General features: G+C 44.5%; 1 protein-coding gene across 2 annotated transcripts in view; it reads left to right on the plus strand.

Moving 5' to 3' along the window:
* ITGB2 (integrin subunit beta 2) overlaps window positions 1-20,701 on the plus strand; it is a 198,822-nt gene that overhangs the window by 15,669 nt on the left and 162,452 nt on the right. The window contains exons 1-2 of one of the 2 annotated variants that reach the window (XM_056533713.1): window positions 10,095-10,490; window positions 20,350-20,423. The exons of the other annotated variant lie outside the window; for it this stretch is intronic. The gene's annotated coding sequence lies outside the window, so the exon portion shown is untranslated. Of the gene's footprint in view, window positions 1-10,094; window positions 10,491-20,349; window positions 20,424-20,701 lie in introns of those variants that run through there. 2 annotated transcript variants of the gene reach the window in all.

The following is a 20,701-nucleotide window of genomic DNA, read 5'->3' on the forward strand; positions in this document are numbered from 1 at the left end:
ACCACTGGAACAGGTGATGATTCTTGACTTACAGGATAGTCACTTGGAGTGGGAGACTCTGATATGGGTGAGGCAATTGGACTGGAGACTGGAGTGAACTCCTGTACCATTGGTGACAGAACTTGGGCCGGGGGCATGACTACCGCTGGCTGCACAGGCCCACAGATTGGTATGAACCTGAAGACTGCAGTTTGGTCCAGAGGGAACATGGGATCATCCATGGACAGGGAAACTACTCCTCTGGACACATACTCCTCACTGGCTGAACTGGAGGTGAAGGAGGCTGCAGGAACACTGGCAAATCTTCCTTGCGGGATAACTTGATTCGATTACGGTGAACAACTTTGGGCTCGTACCCTGACTTTTGAATTGCATAGACATTTGTATAAGGATAGGGTACAGTGGTCACCGTATATGGCTCCATTTCCCAGATGGAGTCCAACTTATGGGTTCTCGGGAATTTCTTCAGCCAGACTTTATCACCTATTTGGAGTGGTTTGGCGAAGCCATGACGATTATAGTCTTGCTGCGGATTCTGCTGTGTCTCACCCATTTTTCTGTTGACGATTTCCTTTACCTCCCGGATCCTGTTCTGGTGTTCAGAGACCCATTCCATAGAAGCTTGTGAAGAATTATTGAAAGGGGCTTGGAGTCCAAATATTCTATCCTTGGGTAGCTGGCCATGCCGGCCCTTCATCAGATAAAATGGAGTGCTTCCAGTGGAGCAATGTACAGTATTGTTGTAGATCTCCAACAGTTCTGGCAACAGCCGAGGACATTCTTCATGTCTGGACACAGACACTTCTCGCAGCATGTGAATGAAGACTTGGTTGATCCTTTCACAGAGTCCATTCCCTTGAGGGTGATAAGCAGTTGTCCTGAGCTTCTTACAGGCATTGAATTGGCATAACTCCTGGAAGAGCTGGGCCTCAAAGGCCATTCCCCAGTCAGTCAGGGCAGACTCTGGACATCCAAAGATTTGTACCCAAGGGGAGTAGAACATCTGTGCTGTGGTCTTGGCTGTAAGATCTTTAACTGGTATGACTGCAACCCACTTGGAATAGTGATCCACCATGGTGAGAGCATACAAATACCCGGACCGGGTAGGCGACAACTTGACATAGTCTAGAGTGATCAATTGGTTAGGCCTTTCATTCTGGATGGAATGGAGGGGTGCTCTGACATCCTTGCGGCCATCCTCCTTGGAATTGGGATAAAACAGCCCCCAATCCTTCAAAGCTGGCATCCGTATACAACCAGAATGGCTGAGTGTAGTCTGGATTTGGCAGGAAGGGAGGTTCTGTTAACAAGTGCTTCAGGGCTTGGAATGCCACTTTTTGTTCCTTGGTCCACACCACAGGCAACTTCCCGCTGTAGTTTTCCTTCACTGGGCCTCGCAGGAGGGAGGTTAGGGGCTCGGCAATCTGAGCGAAGTGAGGAATGAAGTACCAGTAATAACCAGCAAATCCCAGGAAGCTCCTTACATCCTTCACCGTGTGTGGGGTAGGCCAATTCTTGATGATTTCCACCTTGTCAGGATTAGGCTGGACTCCCTCAGCGCTGACAACATGACGAAGGTAGTGCACTTGCGGCTTGAGCAGACAGCTTGACCTTCAGTCCGTGTTTGATCAACACTTGGAAAACCTCAGACAGGTGACCTAAGTGTTCCTGGTAGGACTTGGATTATACAATTACATCATCAAGGTACAGTAAAACACTCTGGAAGTTGAGATGTCCCAAATGTCGCTCCATCAGCCGCTGGAAGGGCATTGCACAGCCCAAACGGCATACTCTTGAACTTGAACAAGCCCATGGGAGTCACAAAGTCTTCTCTCGGTCTTACACGTCCATGGGTACTTGCCAGTACCCACTGGTCAGAACCAAGGTGGAGAAGTAGGCGGCAGATCCCAGGGCAGTGAGTGACTCTTCGATCCTGGGGAGAGGATAAACATCTTTGTGAGTAATGTCATTCAACTTCCGATAATCGACACAGAAGCGGATGGTTCCGTCCATCTTCTTGACTAAAACCATGGGCACTGCCAATGGACTCTGACTCTCCTGGATCACGTCCGCGTCCTTCATCTCGACTAACATTTTTTCTTTACTGTCTGGTACATACCCCGTGCGACCGGACGGTGTCTCTCCTTAATGGGTGGTTTATCCCAAGCCAAAATTTGATGTTCAATCATGGACGTTCGTCCAAATGTCCGTTGGATGTTTGCTAAAGGCATCTTGATATTTATTTGCCACGTTGATGACTCCTTTGACTTGTTCTTGCGGGGTAGTATGATCTCCCACCTGAAGCTGCGTCCACCAAGGTTCCTGAGGGCTTCTTGTGGAATCCAGGGTTACTTGGGCAGTTCGCTGCCAGGCCATCTTACATGAGGACAGGACATCACTAGGTTCCAGGAAATATAGTTGGGCCACCGCCGTGTACTTTGGCAGAACGGTGGCTACACTGATTAAGTTGACCAAGTGAACTGGGACTCTCCCATTGACTACCGTAACTAGGCTCCTCGCAGCTCGAATCAATGGGTAATCTTCGGACTGTATGGGTTCCAGCAGGGCTTGGTAGTCTTGGTTCCTCATCCCTGGGCGCGCTCGGCACCATCAAATCATCTAGGGTTTCGGCTGCAAGGTCACTGACCTGATATCTTGAATCCAGACTTTACAGACTTCTCCTCTTAGACTTTTGATTAACAAACTACTGCTCCACTTGAAGGACTTTGAGATGGTGCTGTGCAGCCCGCTAGCCTGAAGGGGACATATAGGGGAGAGAGGCATGCATAGAATTGACAATATCCGTGAAGCAGTGTCTCCTAATTTTCATCCCCAATATAAATTCAGTTGCCCCCTTTTCAGATACGTTAGTAACAATTACTCCTTGCCCTCTAAGTACATGGCTCCCCAGGTGAATAGTGGGCTCCCTATATCCATGCCTGGGGACTGGGACATTACAATATTTGTAGAAAAGACCCTTAGAGATGGTAGACACCTGCGCCCCTGTGTCAATTAATGCGGTCCTCAACCTCAGGGGAAGCCCGTTTAAATCCCAACATTGCATTTTCCAATGTCCAGTTTTGTTACAATAAGTGCAGAGGGGCCTTGAAGACCCTGGAGGCCTGTTGGGTGGACCCTGACGAGGACCATTTTGATGGTGAGGAGGAGCAGATACAGGTCTCTTAGATAAGGGTGGCTCTCTGTTGGCTTGAGCGGCCTGACTAGCAAGTTCCTTCACAGCATGAGTCAATTGGGCAATGTCTTGTTTGACACTGAATTTCTGAGGCTGTGGAGGAGGGCAAAGTGTTGACTACTGGTGCGGAGCCGGTGGTGGTGGTATGGGGCTGGCTGCCGCACCCAGTGATTCTGGCATAGGGGCAAGACTTCCTTCAGGATCTGTCCCAGGCTCTATAACTTGGATAGCCAGACATTTAAAGGCAGAAAAGGACAAATTAGGGTTATGCGCCACTGGTATTCTTAACTGGGCTTTGTCTCATTTGTTGTTCTCGGAGGCGGTCCAGGTGCAGATTTCCTTGTGCTGGTCCTTGTAGCTGTCCAGTAAGTAACTGCACCTGTTGATTAGGGGGAAGAGAATAGAAAACAAACAAGCTCTGGATGCTCTCTTTGAAACCCCTTAAGGGTAAAGGGATCTCTACTGTAGGTAGGAAGGACAGGTTTTCCCCAGTAACAATGGGGGAGCCACAGGAAATCCTAAGCTGTGGAGATGAATAGGAGGTGAAGGGGGTAGAAACCTCCGGGTTTCTACAGCAGGAGGTGATCCAGCCGGTGGAATTGAAGAAACACCCTCGTCCGGTGATCCTGAAGAACTGGATGCTGACATCTTGATTGGGTGCGTTGGCCCTTTAACCTGTTGGGAACGAAGGGTGTATGCATACGCCCTTGCGTCCTGGTACTTAAGGACGAAGGGCGTATCCATTCGCCCGTGGAAATTTCGGTCCCCGCAGCGTGCCGGGCAGGGACCGGACCGGGGTGACTGCTGATATCGATCAGCAGGCACCCCGTGCAAATGCCCAGGGGGGTCATCAGACCCCCCCCCCCCATGTCAGCGATCGGCGCAAATCGCAAGTGAATTCACACTTGCGATTTGCGCCGATTCCGGGTCATACGGGATCTATGGTGACCCGGTGACCCGGAAAATAAGGGGGATCGCAGTTGTCTAAGACACCTACGATCCCCCTGAAGGGATAGGAGTGAGGTGGCAGTGGTGTCACCCCTCCTATCCCTGCTATTGGTCGTCAGAAGCGACGACCAATAGCAGAGTGGGGGCGGGGGGTTAACTTTCGTTCCCCCCCACAATAGGCGGGGCAGAACGGGGAACCAAAGGGGACCGGGCGCTGAAGATTCACTTACCCATCCGACGGCAGCGGGGTACGGTGATCGGCCGTCGGCGATGTCGTGCAGCAGAAAAGGACGGCTTCCTGGATCCTACGGAAGCCGATAAGTTGATCTGGAGGGCTACAGTCTGAGACGACTGTACAGTGGTCTCTAAATTCTAGCCCTCCAGATGTTGCAAATCTACAACTCCCAGCATGCCCAGACAGCTGTTTGGGCATGCTGGAATATGTAGTTTTGCAACAGCTGGAGGGCTACAGTTTGAGACCACTATACAGTAGTCTCTGAACTGTATCCCTCCACATCTTGCAAAACTACAACTCCTAGCATGCCTAAACAGCTGTTTGCTGTCTGGGCATGCTGGGATTTGTAGTTTTGAAACATCTGGAGGGCCATAGTCGGAGATCACTGTGCAGTGGTCTATAAACTGTAACTCTCCAGATGTTGCAAAACTGCAAATCCCAGCATGCCCAAACAGCAAACAGCTGTCTCGGCATGCTGGGAGTTGTAGTTGCGTACCTCCAGCTGTTGCATAACTACATACTGAGTTAGGTAACAGAACCTAACTGAAGGTTTTCCAACCAGTGTGCCTCCAGCTGTTGCAAAAGTAACAACTCCCAGCATGCATGGTCTGTCAGTACATGCTGGGAGTTGTAGTTTTGCAACAGCTGGAGGCACACTGGTTGGAAAATACTGAGTTAGGTAACAGAACCTAACTGAAGGTCTTCCAACCAGTGTGCCTCCAGCTTTTGCAAAAGTACAACTCCCAGCATGCACGGTCTGTCAGTACATGCTGGGAGTTGTAGAATTGAAACAGCTGGAGGTTTGTCCCCAGGGTACATTCACACGGGCAGGTTTACAGTAAGTTTCCTGCTTCAAGTTTGGGCTGCGGCTAATTTTTCGCCGCAGTGCAAACTCCAGCGGGAAACTCACCGTAACACGCCAGTGCGAATGTACCCTAAAAACACTACACTACACTAACACATAATAAAGGGTAAAACACAACATATACACCCCCTTACACGTCCCCCCAATAAAAATGAAAAACATATTGTACGGCAGTGTTTCCAAAACGGAACCTCCAGCTGTTGTAAAACAACAACTCTCAGCATTTCTGGACAGCCACTGACTGTCCAGGCATGCTGGGAGTTTAGCAACAGCTGGAGGCACCCTGTTTGGGAATCACTGGCGTAGAATACCCCTATGTCCACCCCTATGCAACCCCTAATTTAGTCCTCAAATGCGCATGGCGCTCTCTCATTTCGGAGCCCTGACGTATTTCAAGGAAACAGTTTAGGGCCACATATGGGGTTTTTCCATACTCGGGAGAAATTGCACTGCAAATTTTGGGGGGCTTTTTCTCCTTTTACCCCTTATGAAAAGGAAAAGTTGGGTGCTACACCAGCCTGTTAGTGTAAAAAAATAAAAAATGTTACACCAACATGCTGGTGTTATTTTCACAAGCAGTAAAAGGAAAAAAAAGACCCCCAAAATTTGTAACGCAATTTCTCCTGAGTACGGAAATACCCCATATGTGGACGTAAAATGCTCTGCGGGTGCACAACAAGGCTCAGGAGTGAGAACGCACCATGTACATTTGAGGCCTAAATTGGTGATTTGCACAGGGGTGGCTGATTTTACAGTGGTTCTGACATAAATGCAAAAAAATAAATACCCACATGTGACCCCATTTTGGAAACTACACCCCTCACGGAACGTGACAAAGGGTCTAGTGAGCCTTAACACCCCACAGGTGTTTGACGAATTTTCATTAAATTTGGATGGGAAAAGAAAGAAATAAAAAATTTTCACTAAAATGCTGGTGTTACCCTAAATTTTTCATTTTCAAAAGGGAAAATAGGAAAAAAGCCCACCAAAATTTGTAACCCCATTTCTTCTGAGTAAGAACATACCCCATATGTGGATGTAAAGTGCTCTGCGGGCGAACTACAATACTCAGAAGAGAAGGAGCGCCATTGTGATTTTGAAGAGAAAATTTGTCCGGAATTGAAGGCCACGTGTGTTTACAAAGCCCCTATAGTGCCAGAACAATGGACCCCCCCACATGTGACCCCATTTTGGAAACTACACCCCTCATGTAATGTAATAAGGGGTACAGTGAGGATTTATGCCCCACAGGTGTCTAACAGATTTTTGGAACAGTGAAAAGGAAAAATTTTATTTTTCATTTGCACAGCCCACTGTTCCAAAGATCTGTCAAATGCCAGTGGGGTGAAAATACTCACTGCACCCCTTATTAAATTCTGTGAGGGGTGCAGTTTCCAAAATGGGGTCACATGTGGGGGTCCACTGTTCCGGCACCACGGGGTGCTTTGTAAATGCACATGGTCCCTGACTTCCATTCCAAATGAATTCTCTTTCTAAAAGCTCAATGGCGCTCCTCCTCTTCTGAGCATTGTAGTTCGCCAGCAGAGCACTTGATGTCCACACATGGGGTATTTCCATACTCAGAAGAAATGGGGTTACACATTTTGGGGGTCATTTTCTCCTATTACCCCTTGTAAAAATGTAAAATTTGGGGAAAAAACTGCATTTTAGTAAAAAAAAAAATATGTATTTACACATCCAACTTTAACAAAAAGTCGTCAAACACCTGTGGGTAGTTAAGGCTCACTGTACCCCTTGTTACATTCCTTAACTCCTTAAGGACTCAGACCATTTTGGCCTTAAGGACTCAGACAATTAAATTTTTCATTTTTTCCTCCTCACCTTCTAAAAATCATAACTCTTTTATATTTTCATCCACAGACTAGTATGAGGGCTTGTTTTTTGTGCGACCAGTTGTCCTTTGTAATGACATCACTCATTATATCATAAAATGTATCGCGCAACCAAAAAACACTATTTTTGTGGGGAAATTAAAACGAAAAACGCAATTTTGCTAATTTTGGAAGGTTTCGTTTTCACGCCGTACCATTTATGGTAAAAATGACGTGTGTTCTTTATTCTGAGGGTCAATACGATTAAAATGATACCAATTATTACATACTTTTATATTATTGTTGCGCTTAAAAAAAATCACAAACTTTTTAACCAAATTAGTACCGTATATACTCGAGTATAAGCCGACCCGAGTATAAGCCGAGACCCCTAATTTCAACCCAAAATCCCAGGAAAAGTTATTGACTCGAGTATAAGCCTAGGGTGGGAAATACCTCATCCCCCCCTGTCATCATCCAGACCCGTCATTAACATCCTCATCATCATCCCCTTGTCATCATCCCACACATCCCCCCTTCATCATCCCCTTATCATCCCACACATCCCCCCTTCATCATCCCCTTATCATCCCACACATCCCCCCTTCATCATCCCCTTATCATCCCGCACATCCCCCCTTCATCATCCCCTTGTCATCATCCCCACCCCCCTTCATCATCCCCTTGTAATCATCCCACACCCCCCCCCCCTTCATCATCCCCACCCCCCTTCATCATCCCCACACCCCCCCCTTCATCATCCTCTTCTCATCATTCGCCCTCAGTGGTCTTCAACCTGCGGACCTCCAGAGGTTTCAAAACTACAACTCCCAGCAAGCCCGGGCAGCCATCGGCTGTCCGGGCTTGCTGGGAGTTGTAGTTTTGAAACCTCCGGAGGTCCGCAGGTTGAAGACCACTGCGGCCTTCAACATCATCCAGCCCCCCTCTCACCCCCTTTAGTTCTGAGTACTCACCTCCGCTCGGCGCTGGTCCGGTCCTGCAGGACTGTCCGGAGAGGAGGTGGTCCGGTGAGGAGGTGGTCCGGGCTGCTATCTTCACCGGGGGCGCCTCTTCTCCGCGCTTCCGGCCCGGAATAGAGGCGTTGCCTTGACAATGACGCAGAAGTACGTTGGCAATGAACGCACCTCTGCGTCGTTGTCACGGCAACGTGACTATTCTGAGGCCGGGCCCGAAGCGCTTAGAAGAGGCCTCCCCGGTGAAGATAGCAGCCCGGAACCACTATCCCACCGGACGACCTCCTCACCGGACAGCCCTGCAGCACCGGACCAGCGCCGAGCGGAGGTGAGTACTGTACAGAACTAAAGGGGGTGAGAGGGGGCTGGATGATGTTGAAGGCCGCAGTGGTCTTCAACCTGCGGACCTCCGGAGGTTTCAAAACTACAACTCCCAGCAAGCCCGGACAGCCGATGGCTGCCCGGGCTTGCTGGGAGTTGTAGTTTTGAAACCTCTGGAGGTCCGCAGGTTGAAGACCACTGCGGGTGGGGGAGTTCACTCTAGTATAAGCCGAGGGGGGTGTTTTCAGCACGAAAAATCGTGCTGAAAAACTCGGCTTATACTCGAGTATATACGGTATGTTTATAATCCCTTTATTTTGATGACCTCTAACTTTTTTATTTTTCCGTATATGCGGCGGTTTGGGGGCTCATTTTTTGCGCCATGATCTTAACTTTTTTTTGATACCACATTTGCATATAAAAAACTTTCAATACATTTTTTATAATTTTTTTTTAATAAAATGTATTAAAAAAGTAGGAATTTTGGACTTTTTTTTTTTTTTCGTTCACGCCGTTCACCGTACGGGATCATTAACATTTTATTTTAATAGTTAGGACATTTACGCACGCGGCGATACCAAATATGTCTATAAAAAAAAATTTCACGCTTCTTGGGGGTAAAATAGGAAAAAACTGACGTTTTACTTTTTTATTGGGGGAGGGGATTTTTCACTTTTTTTTACTTTTACTTTTACATTTTTTTTACACTTGAATAGTCCCCATAGGGGACTATTCATAGCAATACCATGATTGCTAATACTGATCTGTTCTATGTATAGGACATAGAACAGATCAGTGTTTTCGGTGATCTTCTGCTCTGGTCTGCTCAATCACAGACCAGAGCAGGAGACGCCGGGAGCCGGACGGAGGCAGGAGAGGGGACCTCCGTGCGGCGTTATGAATGATCGGATCCCCGCAGCAGCGCTGCGGGCGATCCGATCACTCATTCAAATCGCGCACTGCCGCAGATGCCGGGATCTGTATTGATCCCAGGACCTGAGGGGTTAATGGCGGACGCCCGCGAGATCGCGGGCGTCGGCCATTGCCGGCGGGTCCCTGGCTGCGATCAGCAGCCGGGATCAGCCGCGCATGACACGGGCATCGCTCCGATGCCCGCGGTTAGGCACAGGACGTAAATGTACGTCCTGGTGCGTTAAGTACCACCTCACCAGGACGTACATTTACGTCCTGCGTCCTTAAGGGGTTAAGGGGTGTAGTTTCCAAAATAGTTTGCCATGTGGGTATTTTTTGCTGTTCTGGCACCACAGGGGCTTCCTAAATACGACATGCCCCCCAAAAACCATTTCAGCAAAATTCACTCTCCAAAATCCCATTGTTGCTCCTTCCCTTCCGAACCCTCTACTGAGCCCTTCAAATCCACTTCAAAACTGAACTGGCCCCTGAAAAATGCAGATTTAGAATTTTTTTTAAAAAATTGGAAAATTGCTGCTGAACTTTGAAGCCCTCTGATGTCTTCCAAAAGTAAAAACATGTCAACTTTATGATGCAAATATAAAGTAGACATGTTGTATATGTGAATTAATATATAATTTATTTGGTATATCTATTTTCCTTACAAGCAAAGAGTTTCAAAGTTTGAAAAATTGAAAATTGAAAATTTTTCATAAAATTTTTTATGGTTTAATAAGATTTGAGAGCGTTGTCGCTTTGAGAAGAATTGAGTGTGCTGTCTCTTTAAGAGGAATTTAGTGCGTTGTCTCTGCATGAATTGAGTACGATGTCTATGAAGGAATTGAGTGCGCTGTTCCTTTAAGCTGCCAGGCAATAAACTAGAATGACTACCTTCGGCCTTGACTGGGTGCCCAGGGGTTAATGCGGGCAACCGCTGGCTCTGGAAAATTTCTGCAGTAATTTTGGTAGCATTAAACAAAATCTGTGCTGCCACAGGTACTTGCCGATATTCTGCAGAGTCGGGCACAGCCGCCGGAATCGTTGCTATGGCTGCGCCCGGGGAACTTGTATGGTCCGGTGGGTAAATACTTCCCCTGTGCAAAACAGGGCAGATGTTTAGTTCCGGCTCGCACACTGAAGAGGCGTCATAGCTGGGGACTGACTGGGCAGAGCTGCGTGGGAAACAACGGACCTGGTTTGACCCCTTCAGGTACGGACTTTACACAGTTAGCAATGACAGTTAACATTTCTTCCTTCACCTTCCCCACTACTTGTATCCGCACCACAGTAAAACAAACTCTTGTAACAAAGTCCCGTACACTATGAGGGCGCACATTTTTCCGCGACTGTATGGGGTTTAGTATCAGACACAGTTCAGACTTGGGGGGAAGGACTTGACTGGGTGACTGAATGGTTAAGGCCGTATCCTGTTCGTGGGATGCCAAAATATGTGGTGTGCCACTATAGTGGGTATTGGCAGAGCCATGGGTGTTGCAGTGAGTGGTGGGATCAGATGTTATTAACCCCGGGGGTTGCATGGTATTAACCTCTATGTGTTTGTGATGCCAGTGTGGTTTTCGGGTTCCGGAACACCACACACCCGGATTCTTCGCTATCCCATGGGATAGTAGTGAATAAAGAGTCCACAACCAGTTGCAGGTAAATGGAGGCTTTACTGAATAGAATACAGGTGTAATTATCTCCACAGCTATTGCCAGATTGTCCCAGAGACGTGACCACTTGTAATGTTGCTCTTGAATATTCGCAATGCAATTTTTTTTTTCGAATATCGCATATTTGCGAATATAGCACTATATATTTGCAATTACGAATATTATTTTTTTTTGTTTTGTTTTGTTTTTTTCACAGTACACATCACAGTGATCATCCCTCTCTGCTTCCAGCTTGTGTGGTGTAAAGAAGGCTCTAATACTACTGTGTGAGACTGGCGTACGAATTTTCACATATGTGAAAATTTGCATATGCAAATTTTTGCATATGTGAATTTTCGCTTATCCGAAACTAAACCGCGAATATTACGAATATGCGAATTTAGCAAACATATGACGAATATTCGTCGATATATTCGCAAAATATCGCGAATTCGAATATGGCCTATGCCGCTCAACACTAGTGACCAGTACCGAGAGGACCTTGCAGCTTGCTGGACCAATACTTGTAATTAACTTGACTTGGACTTGTAACTTAGACTTGACTGTTATTAAACTGGACTAGACTATGTGCAGGACTTTACTAACTTCAGTGACAGCATAAGTAGACTTGACTTACTGGAGAGTTGTAGCTTTGTGGTACTCCAGATGCTGAACACTTGTCCTGAGGTTCTCTGGTAGCTGCTTCTGCAAAGACTTTGATGTTGTAGCTATGAGCACATAACTCAAAGAGAGCTGGTAGCTAAGAGATTTAATTAAGATGGCTGCCCCTTTATATAGTGAGGGGGCTGAACTAAAGCCCTTTGGTCAAGCTGTGGGTCATAGGTTAAAGCAGGTGCTCTCTGGGAGTACATGTTGCAACAAATCATATAACAGTATAACATAACATGTGATCAGGCTTACTCACAGGTCCTTTAAGTCCTCCAAAGATCCTATATACTATTTATACACTAGAATCCTATCTATGGTCTTAAGGTAACATACACCACATTTAATAAGTCAAGGAGTCCCTGCAGGGGAGCCCCTAGGTCACTGAGCAACTCTACCTGACAGGGCCTACAGGTAGTACAGGACTAAGTACCTGTAGTGGGACACCACATATATGTGTGTTTATAAAAACATTTTACCACTTTTTACCCCTAAATGTACTAAGCGATTTTTTACCTCATTTAAGATCTGTGTATCCTGTGGACTTCTTCAGTTTTTTTGTTTAATAAAATGCTTAGCGAGGGTTTGTGGGGGAGTGATTTTTGGAATACAAATGTATTAAACGTGTTGTGTTTTTTAAATTTTTTTTTATTTACTTTACAGGTTTAGTAGAGGAATCAGTCTTACAGACGGAATCCATTACTAAGTTGGGGCTTATCGTTAGCCCCAAAAACAGCTAGCGCTAACCCCCAATTATTACCCCAGTACCCACCACTATAAGGGTACTGGGAAGAGCCGATATCAACAGGTCTGGAGCATCAAAAATGGCGCTTCTGGGCCTAGGCGGTAACAGGCTGGCATAATTTAGGCTGGGGAGGGCCGGTAACAACTGTCCTCGTCCACCCTGGTAACGTCAGGCTGTTGCTTCTTGGTTGGTATCTGGCTGAGAATGAAAATAGAGGGGGGAAAATACAGGGAAATACAGGGAAAAAAATGCATAGGGTTCCCTGTATATTCATACTCAGATACCAATCACACAGCAACAGCCTGATGTTACCAGGGTGGGCGAGCACCATTGTTACTGGCTGTCCCCAGCCTAAATAACGCCAGCCTGTTACTGCATAGGCCCAGAAGCGCCATTTTTGACGCTCCGGGCCTGTTGGTATCGGCTATTCCCGGCACGCCTGTGGCAGTGGGTACTGGGGTAATAATTGTGGGTTAGCGCTAGCTGGTTTTGGGGATAGTGATAAGCCCCGGCTTAGTAATGGATTCCGTCTACAAGATGGCTTCCACTACTAAGCTTGTAAAGTAATAAAAAAAAAAAAACAACACTTTTTTTAAACTTTTATTTAAAATAAATACTCCCCCCCCCCCCAAGCTCTCGTTAGCCATTTTATTAATATTAAACAAAAAAAAAAAGCGCTGGTCATCGACGTAGTCCACCAAATTCGAAGAAGTCCTCTGCATACACGGGTCTGAAATGATAAGAAAAAACTCCCATGATGGGAGTTGTAGTTTAGCAGCAGCTGGAGGCACCCTGTAGCTAAACTACAACTCCCATGATGGGAGTTGTAGTTTAGCAACAACTGGCAGTACCCCATAGCTAAACTACAAGTCCCATTTCAGTGGGCCTCAGAACTGAGACCTAATGAGCGGCGGCGGGGTAGAGATGAGCGGCAGTGGGGGAGAGATGAGCGGCGGGGGGGGGGGAGAGGTGAACGGCGGTGGGGGAGAGATGAGTGGCGGGGGGAGATGAGCAGCGGCGACTTTTTAAATTTGCTCACGTATGGGAGTTTTGTGTGGTGGCCCGGTACCATATTGCATACTGTACCTAGTGTAGAGGTCCCCAAAGTCAGAGTAACTATGCTCAGGTAGGGTTCCTCAGGTGGGACAGCCTTAAGTCTAGTTCTCTAATGCTGATACCTGTATATATTTCATAATAGTGTATATCTAACATAATGTAAAGTACTTACCTTGCTTAGCGTCGCAGGACCTTCGGTCATGTGACCATGTTAATAACTTCTATGGTATGTTGGAGGCCCTTTGGAGGTCCTTGGGTCACGTGTTACTCACAAATCTTTGTAATGGAGATTGACATCAGTATGGACCAATTAGCACTAGTCCAGCCCCTGCCCATATAATGGAGATGTAGCCAATTATCGCTCTCTTGGGCTGCTGCTCTCGTGGATGCCGGACTAGCAGGACGGATCTGCGCAGCTTTAAAAGACACGCTAGGCCTCAAAATCTACTGGCCTCAGCTGAACTAAAACTGTGAGTTCTCAACTACCCCCGCGAATGCTAGCGTGATTACTGGACCGCAACTAAATCCCCTAAATCCAGTGGAACAGCACCTAATACTTAAAGACTAAAGTCCCAACCTTTGTCAATCTCCAAAGAAAGCAGTTGTATGCATAGAGACTGTTCAGTTTATGAAGCTTGCAGAAAATCTTCAGTAAAAGTTATTCCTATTTCAGAAAACTCTCCGTTTGTGGACATTCTATTATTATCTACCTCCCTATCGCTCTTGGGAAGGGTGGCGGTGGGACAAGCATTACTGAGGAGCCCTCACCCTGGTGTCATGAATAGCAAGGGTTAACAAGCACCCTTTAATCACCACACAGCTACACTCCCCATACCCTACATCCCCCAAGCTATCACATTTGGATTCCAGGTCAGACCTAGAGCAGACTTGCGACTTTTTGAAAGGGGTTTGCAACCTTTTTTTGCCTGTGTGCGACTTTCGCACATCATAAATACCTGACCACTGCAAAGTGAAAACTGAAATTTGCTTAGGTAAGGCAGTTAGTAACTTTTTGATTGCCTACAAAAGTCACACAAAAAAATGCGTAGGCGCATGTGCGACTTTTGTAAGCAAAAAAAAGTCTCTAAATACCTTGATAAATGTCCCCCCTTATAATTCACATTACATTTTATACAATTGTAATATGCTACTAGTTAGAGAAATGCTTCGAGAGTTGAAGAGATTGCCTGGTTTGTACTATCTTTATCTAACTTAAAGGCTGCCATGGCATATTATAGGGGAATTGTTGTATGGCCTGTGTCCATCATCCATATAAGATCACAGGCACAAGCTGAATCCCTAAGAGGGGAAAAAAACACCTCTATTCTAATATGTCCATATCTAAACTGAGTGATCATTTCTAAAGAATTTGTATGATTCTGTTCTATTTATTTCTGTATTGTTCTTTTGGCCATGTTTGTTATCTATTGGCCAATTCTGTTTTGTGAAAAAAAATTATTGAAAAATTCAATAAAATTTTTTTGAACCATAGGAATTTATGCAATAGGAAATAGGCGGTGCTGTTTGATAGGATACATAGTTACATAGTTACATAGTTAGTATGGTTGAAAAAAGACATATGTCCATCAAGTCCAACCAGGGGATTGAAGGGAAGGATGTAAGGGGATAAGGGAAAGGGATGTAGTTTTATAATTCTGCATAAGCATTAATGTTATTTTGTTCCAGGAATGTATCTAACCCTGCTTTAAAGCTGTTAATTGTTCCTGCTGTGACCAGTTCCTGAGGTAGACCGTTCCATAAATTCACAGTCCTCACGGTAAAGAAGGCGTGCCGCCCCTTTAGACTAAACCTTTTCTTCTCCAGACGGAGGGAGTGCCCCCTCGTCCTTTGGGGGGGTTTAACCTGGAACAGTTTTTCTCCATATTTTTTGTATGGGCCATTTATATACTTATATACGTTTATCATATCCCCCCTTAAACGTCTCTTCTCAAGACTAAACAATTGTAACTCCTTTAATCGCTCCTCATAGCTAAGATGTTCCATGCCCCATATTAGTTTAGTCGCGCGTCTCTGCACCCTTTCCAACTCCGCAGTGTCCCTTTTATGAACAGGCGACCAAAACTGAACAGCATATTCCAGGTGAGGCCGTACCAATGCTTTATAAAGGGGGAGTATTATGTCCCTGCCCCTCGAGTCCATGCCTCTTTTTATACATGACAATATCCTGCCGGCTTTGGAAGCAGCAGCCTGACATTGCATGCTATTTTGTAGTCTGTGATCTACAAGTACACCCAGATCCTTCTCTACCAGTGACTCTGCCAGTTTAATCCCCCCTAAGACATACGACGCATGCAGGTTATTAGTACCCAGATGCATAACTTTACATTTATCCACATTGAACCTCATTTGCCAAGTGGATGCCCAGACACTTAGTCTATCCAAGTCATCTTGTAACTTATGCACATCCTCTATAGACTGTACCGTGCTACAAAGCTTGGTGTCATCTGCAAAGATAGAAACAGAGCTGTTAACACCATCCTCTATATCATTGATAAATAAATTAAACAGCAGCGGGCCCAGTACTGAACCTTGGGGTACACCACTAATAACCGGGGACCAATCAGAGTACGAATCATTTACCACCACTCTCTGGGTACGATCCATGAGCCAGTGTTCAATCCAGTTACAAACTAAAGTTTCCAAGCCCAATGACCTTAACTTACCTGTCAGATGTCTGTGAGGGACAGTATCAAACGCTTTGGCAAAATCCAGAAACACTATATCCACAGCCATTCCTCTGTCAAGGCTTCTACTCACCTCTTCATAAAAGCAAATTAGATTGGTTTGACAACTTCTATCCTTAGTAAACCCATGCTGGCTATCACTTATAATACTATTATCCCCTATGTATTCCTGTATGTAATCCCTTATAAGTCCTTCAAACAATTTACCCACAATGCACGTTAGACTTACCGGTCTATAATTGCCTGGCGAAGACCTAGAGCCCTTCTTGAAGATTGGTACCACATTAGCCTTGCGCCAGTCCCTTGGCACAATACCAGACACCAGAGAATCTCTAAATATCATGAACAAGGGTACAGATATTACTGAACTTACCTCTCTAAGAACTCTTGGGTGTAGTCCATCCGGTCCTGGAGATTTGCTTACATTTACTTTACTTAACTTACCTTGTACCATCTCTACATTAAGCCAGTTCAATGCATTATATGATGTGTTACCAGCACTGACCTGACCAATGTCAGCTCCTTCTTCCATAGTACATACAGAACTAAAGAACCCATTCAGTAGCTCCGCCTTCTCTTGATCGCACGTGACAACCTCCCCATTATCATTATTAAGGGGTCCTACATGCTCTGCCCTTGGTTTTTTTGTATTTATATATCTAAAAAAATATTTAGGATTAGTTTTGCTTTCTTCGGCCACCTGTCTCTCATTTTGAATTTTTGCTGTTTTTATTACATTTTTACAGATTTTATTAAGCTCCTTGTACTGTTTAAATGTTATAGCTGACCCATCAGATTTATATTTTTTGAAGGCTATTTTTTTGTTGTTTATTGCTCTTTTAACCTCATTTGTCAGCCATGTAGGATTTAGTTTTAATCGTTTATATTTGTTCCCCTTTGGTATATATTTAGCTGTATAGTTATTTAGAGTCGATTTAAAGATGTCCCATTTACCTTCTGCATCAGCATTTGAGAACACCTCCCCCCAGTCTATGTCCTGTAGTGCAGCCCTCAACCCAGGGAAGTTTGCCTTTTTAAAGTTATATGTTTTTGCTTTCCCCGTCTGTCTTTGTTTTCTACATTTTAAGTCAAAAGTAACTATATTGTGGTCGCTATTACCAAGGTTTTCCCTCACAGTTACATTACCAACCAGCTCTGCGTTGTTGGAAATGATCAGATCCAACAAGGCATCACTTCTTGTTGGGTCCTCCACAAACTGGCCCATAAAATTATCCTGCAATAAATTTAGGAATTTTCTCCCCTTTGTAGTTTTAGCCAACCCCGGACCCCAATCTATATCTGGATAGTTAAAATCTCCCATTATTACCACTGTACCTGCCCGGGCGGCCCTCTCTATTTGTTTATACAGCCGACCTTCTATCTCTTCAGTGATATTAGGGGGTCTGTAAATTACAATACAAATATTATTTTTTCACTATTTCCCTCCTTTTGTAATTCTACCCACAGTGATTCCACCTCCTCAGAATCATCACACACTATGGCATCGTTCACATACATACATAAATCTTTGTCCCAAGTAACGGAAAGCCTAGCTATGTTTCTGACCACCTTATGCTCTTACATGGTATATTTTATGGAAAGGACCTGTTTAAAATAAGACAGTCTAAGCACACCTATCATTACAAAAATATCAGAGGTCTCTTCTCTGCTGTTCCCTTAATCTCCAGCATCCCATTCAAACCCACAGACACACTGAGGGGTTCACACCAAAGCTGCTCCCCTACTGCTCTGCCTCCAGTTTACTGCATGATGGACTTGGTGATTGAGGAAGCTTGTAACACTCACAGAGACAGGGAAAGAGGAACTACAGGCTTCTGGAGGGAGAGGACGATGCCACTTCCTATAATCAGATCTGTTTCAAAATGTCATGAATTTACATTTGGTACTGATTTATAAAAATAAGCAAGCTTTAACCCCTTAACGATGCAGGATGTAAATGTACGTACTGGTGAGGTGGTACTTAACGCACCAGGACGTACATTTACGATGCCCAAATCATGCGCGTCAGATCTCGGCTGCTGATCGCAGCCAGGGACCCGCCCATTATGGCAGGCATCCGCAATCCCATGGATGTCACCAATTAACCCCTCAGATGCCGTGATCAATACAGATCTGCAGCATCGCGGTCATTAAAATGGATGATCGGATCGTCCGCAGCGCTGCTGCGGCGATCCGATCATCCGGCATGGCAGACGGAGGTCCCCTCACCTGGCTCCGCTGCCTTCCCGGCGTCTTCTGCTCTGATCTGCCTTCCCGCAGACCAGAGCAGAAGATGATCGATAACACTGATCAGTGCTATGTCCTATACATAGCACTGAACTGTATTAGCAATCAAATGATTGCTATAAATAGTCCCCTATGGGGACTATTAAAGTGTAAAAATAAAAGTAAAAAAGTAAAAAAGTAAAATAAAAATAATTAGAAAAACCCCCTCCCCCAATAAAAATGTAAATTGTCCCATTTTCCCTATTTCACCCCCAAAAAGTGTTAAAAAATATTTTATATACATATTTGGTATCGCCACGTGCGTAAATATCTGAGCTATTTAAATAAAATGTTAATGATACCGTACGGTGAACGGTGTGAATGTAAAAAAAAGCTGCTTTTTTATAACGTTTTATTCAAAAAGAAATTAATAAAAAATGGATTAAAAGTTTTACATAAGCAAATATGATATCAATAAAAAGTACAGATCACGGCGCAAAAAATGAGCCCTCATACCACTGCTTAAAAAGAAAAATGAAAAAGTTATGGGTCTTCAAAATAGGGGGATTATAACAGGGATTTTAAACGAATATTTGGTTAAAAAGTTTGCGATTTTTTTTAAGCGCAACAGTAATAGAAAAGTATGTTATCATGGGTATAATTTTAATCATATTGACCCAAAGAATAAAGAACACATGTCATTTTTACCGTGAATTGTACAGCGTGAAAACAAAACCTTCCAAAATTAGCTAAATTGCGGTTTTCTTTTTAATTTCACCACACAAATAGTATTTTTTTGGTTGTGCCATACATTTTATGGTAAAGTGAGTGATGGAATTACAACGGACAACTGTTCGCGCAAAAAACAAGCCCTCATACTAGTCTGTGGATGAAAATATAAAAGAGTTATAATTTTTTGAAGGCGAGGAGGAAAAACGAAAACATAAAAATAAAATTGTCTGCGTCCTTATGGCCCAAATGGGTTGCGTCCTTAAGATGTTAAATACATTGGCACCACAACATGCTTCCCATTCTCTGAGTGTTGTCTAGCCTTGATTAAATTGTAGAATAAGGTTAAGGTAACATTTTAATAAACAAATAAAAATTATTGCTGAAAACAGATTATAATGTGTTATCCAGATGGAGGGTTTTCTTATTTTTTAACTATACCCATTCTGTGATATATAAATAATAAACCTCTACTCACCCCTTGTGCTCCTGTCCTCAGTGCGATCCTCTTCCCGGGCCCAATATGCCTCTTTACAGCTCAGCAAATCACTGGCCGCAAAGGTGTCCCGTCTCAGCATGTGATTGGCTCTGCGGCAATGTGACATGTTGGGCCCCAGAACCAGAAAGACAACTATAGCTGGGGAGATGCAGCATGACATATTGGGCCTGGGGAGAAGGAAGAGGATCACACTGGGGACCTAGCAGAATATCGTCCCTGTCACATGGGAAATCAGAAAACTATTTTGGCTTGTGCAACCTCACATAGGAATAGGCCCCATTAATTGATATTAATAATAGGGACACATTAATTATTGGTAACATGGGTTGACTATTGGACCACATGTAGAGGTGGACGGTTAGCGTGGATATAGTTTTTGACTCATTTGTCTCCATCCCTGACAGCAACACTATCTAGAATTCCCTGATGGTGGCTTTGGCCAGACCAGTAGTGCTCATCTGAGGTAAAGTTATTTGGATAGGACAACCCATTGAATGATCATGAGAGGACCTTTACATCTTTAATATTTATATTTCCACAGAGAACACTGGTAAACGATACCTTAGAACCTACTTTCATACGTTAAGAAAGAAACCTTGTTCATTACTCAGAATGCAAGATGCATCTACGCAGTTGCAGTATTAGGCAAGGACCTTTTACAGTTATTACTTTCTCAAACGCCCTTAAAATGTTGTACTCAATACTAAGAAGTAGAAACAGTCATTTCATCATTACTACATTACAATAGCTTCGTATAGGTTTCCTCTTTTTTTCCCTTCCTGTTTTCATAGGATGCCTTTGCAATAAGACCAACACTACACAAAAATTAGCGCTGTAGCCTAGATCCTGGAGTCCGTCTAATAAGGTAAATTAACATAATTCTTTTAAATGACTTTAGATATGGTAGAGATAAATTATATATGCCGTATTATTGCATATTGTTTCCTAATGTGACATAGAATGAGGTTAGAAAAATAAACACTCAATGAATGGATGTAGATATATATTCTTCACAGGCTGATGCAACTATGTAATCCATGGAATTATTTAGTCTCAGTATATTTGCAGTAAGTCAGTAGTTTAACTTTGTACAGTTGATCAAGCTCCTTTGTGGTATCTGTGGTATTTGTGGTTGTGTGATAG

This window comes from Hyla sarda, chromosome 8 (genome assembly GCF_029499605.1).
Source record: "Hyla sarda isolate aHylSar1 chromosome 8, aHylSar1.hap1, whole genome shotgun sequence".
In the NCBI taxonomy this organism is placed as follows: Eukaryota; Metazoa; Chordata; class Amphibia; order Anura; family Hylidae; genus Hyla; species Hyla sarda.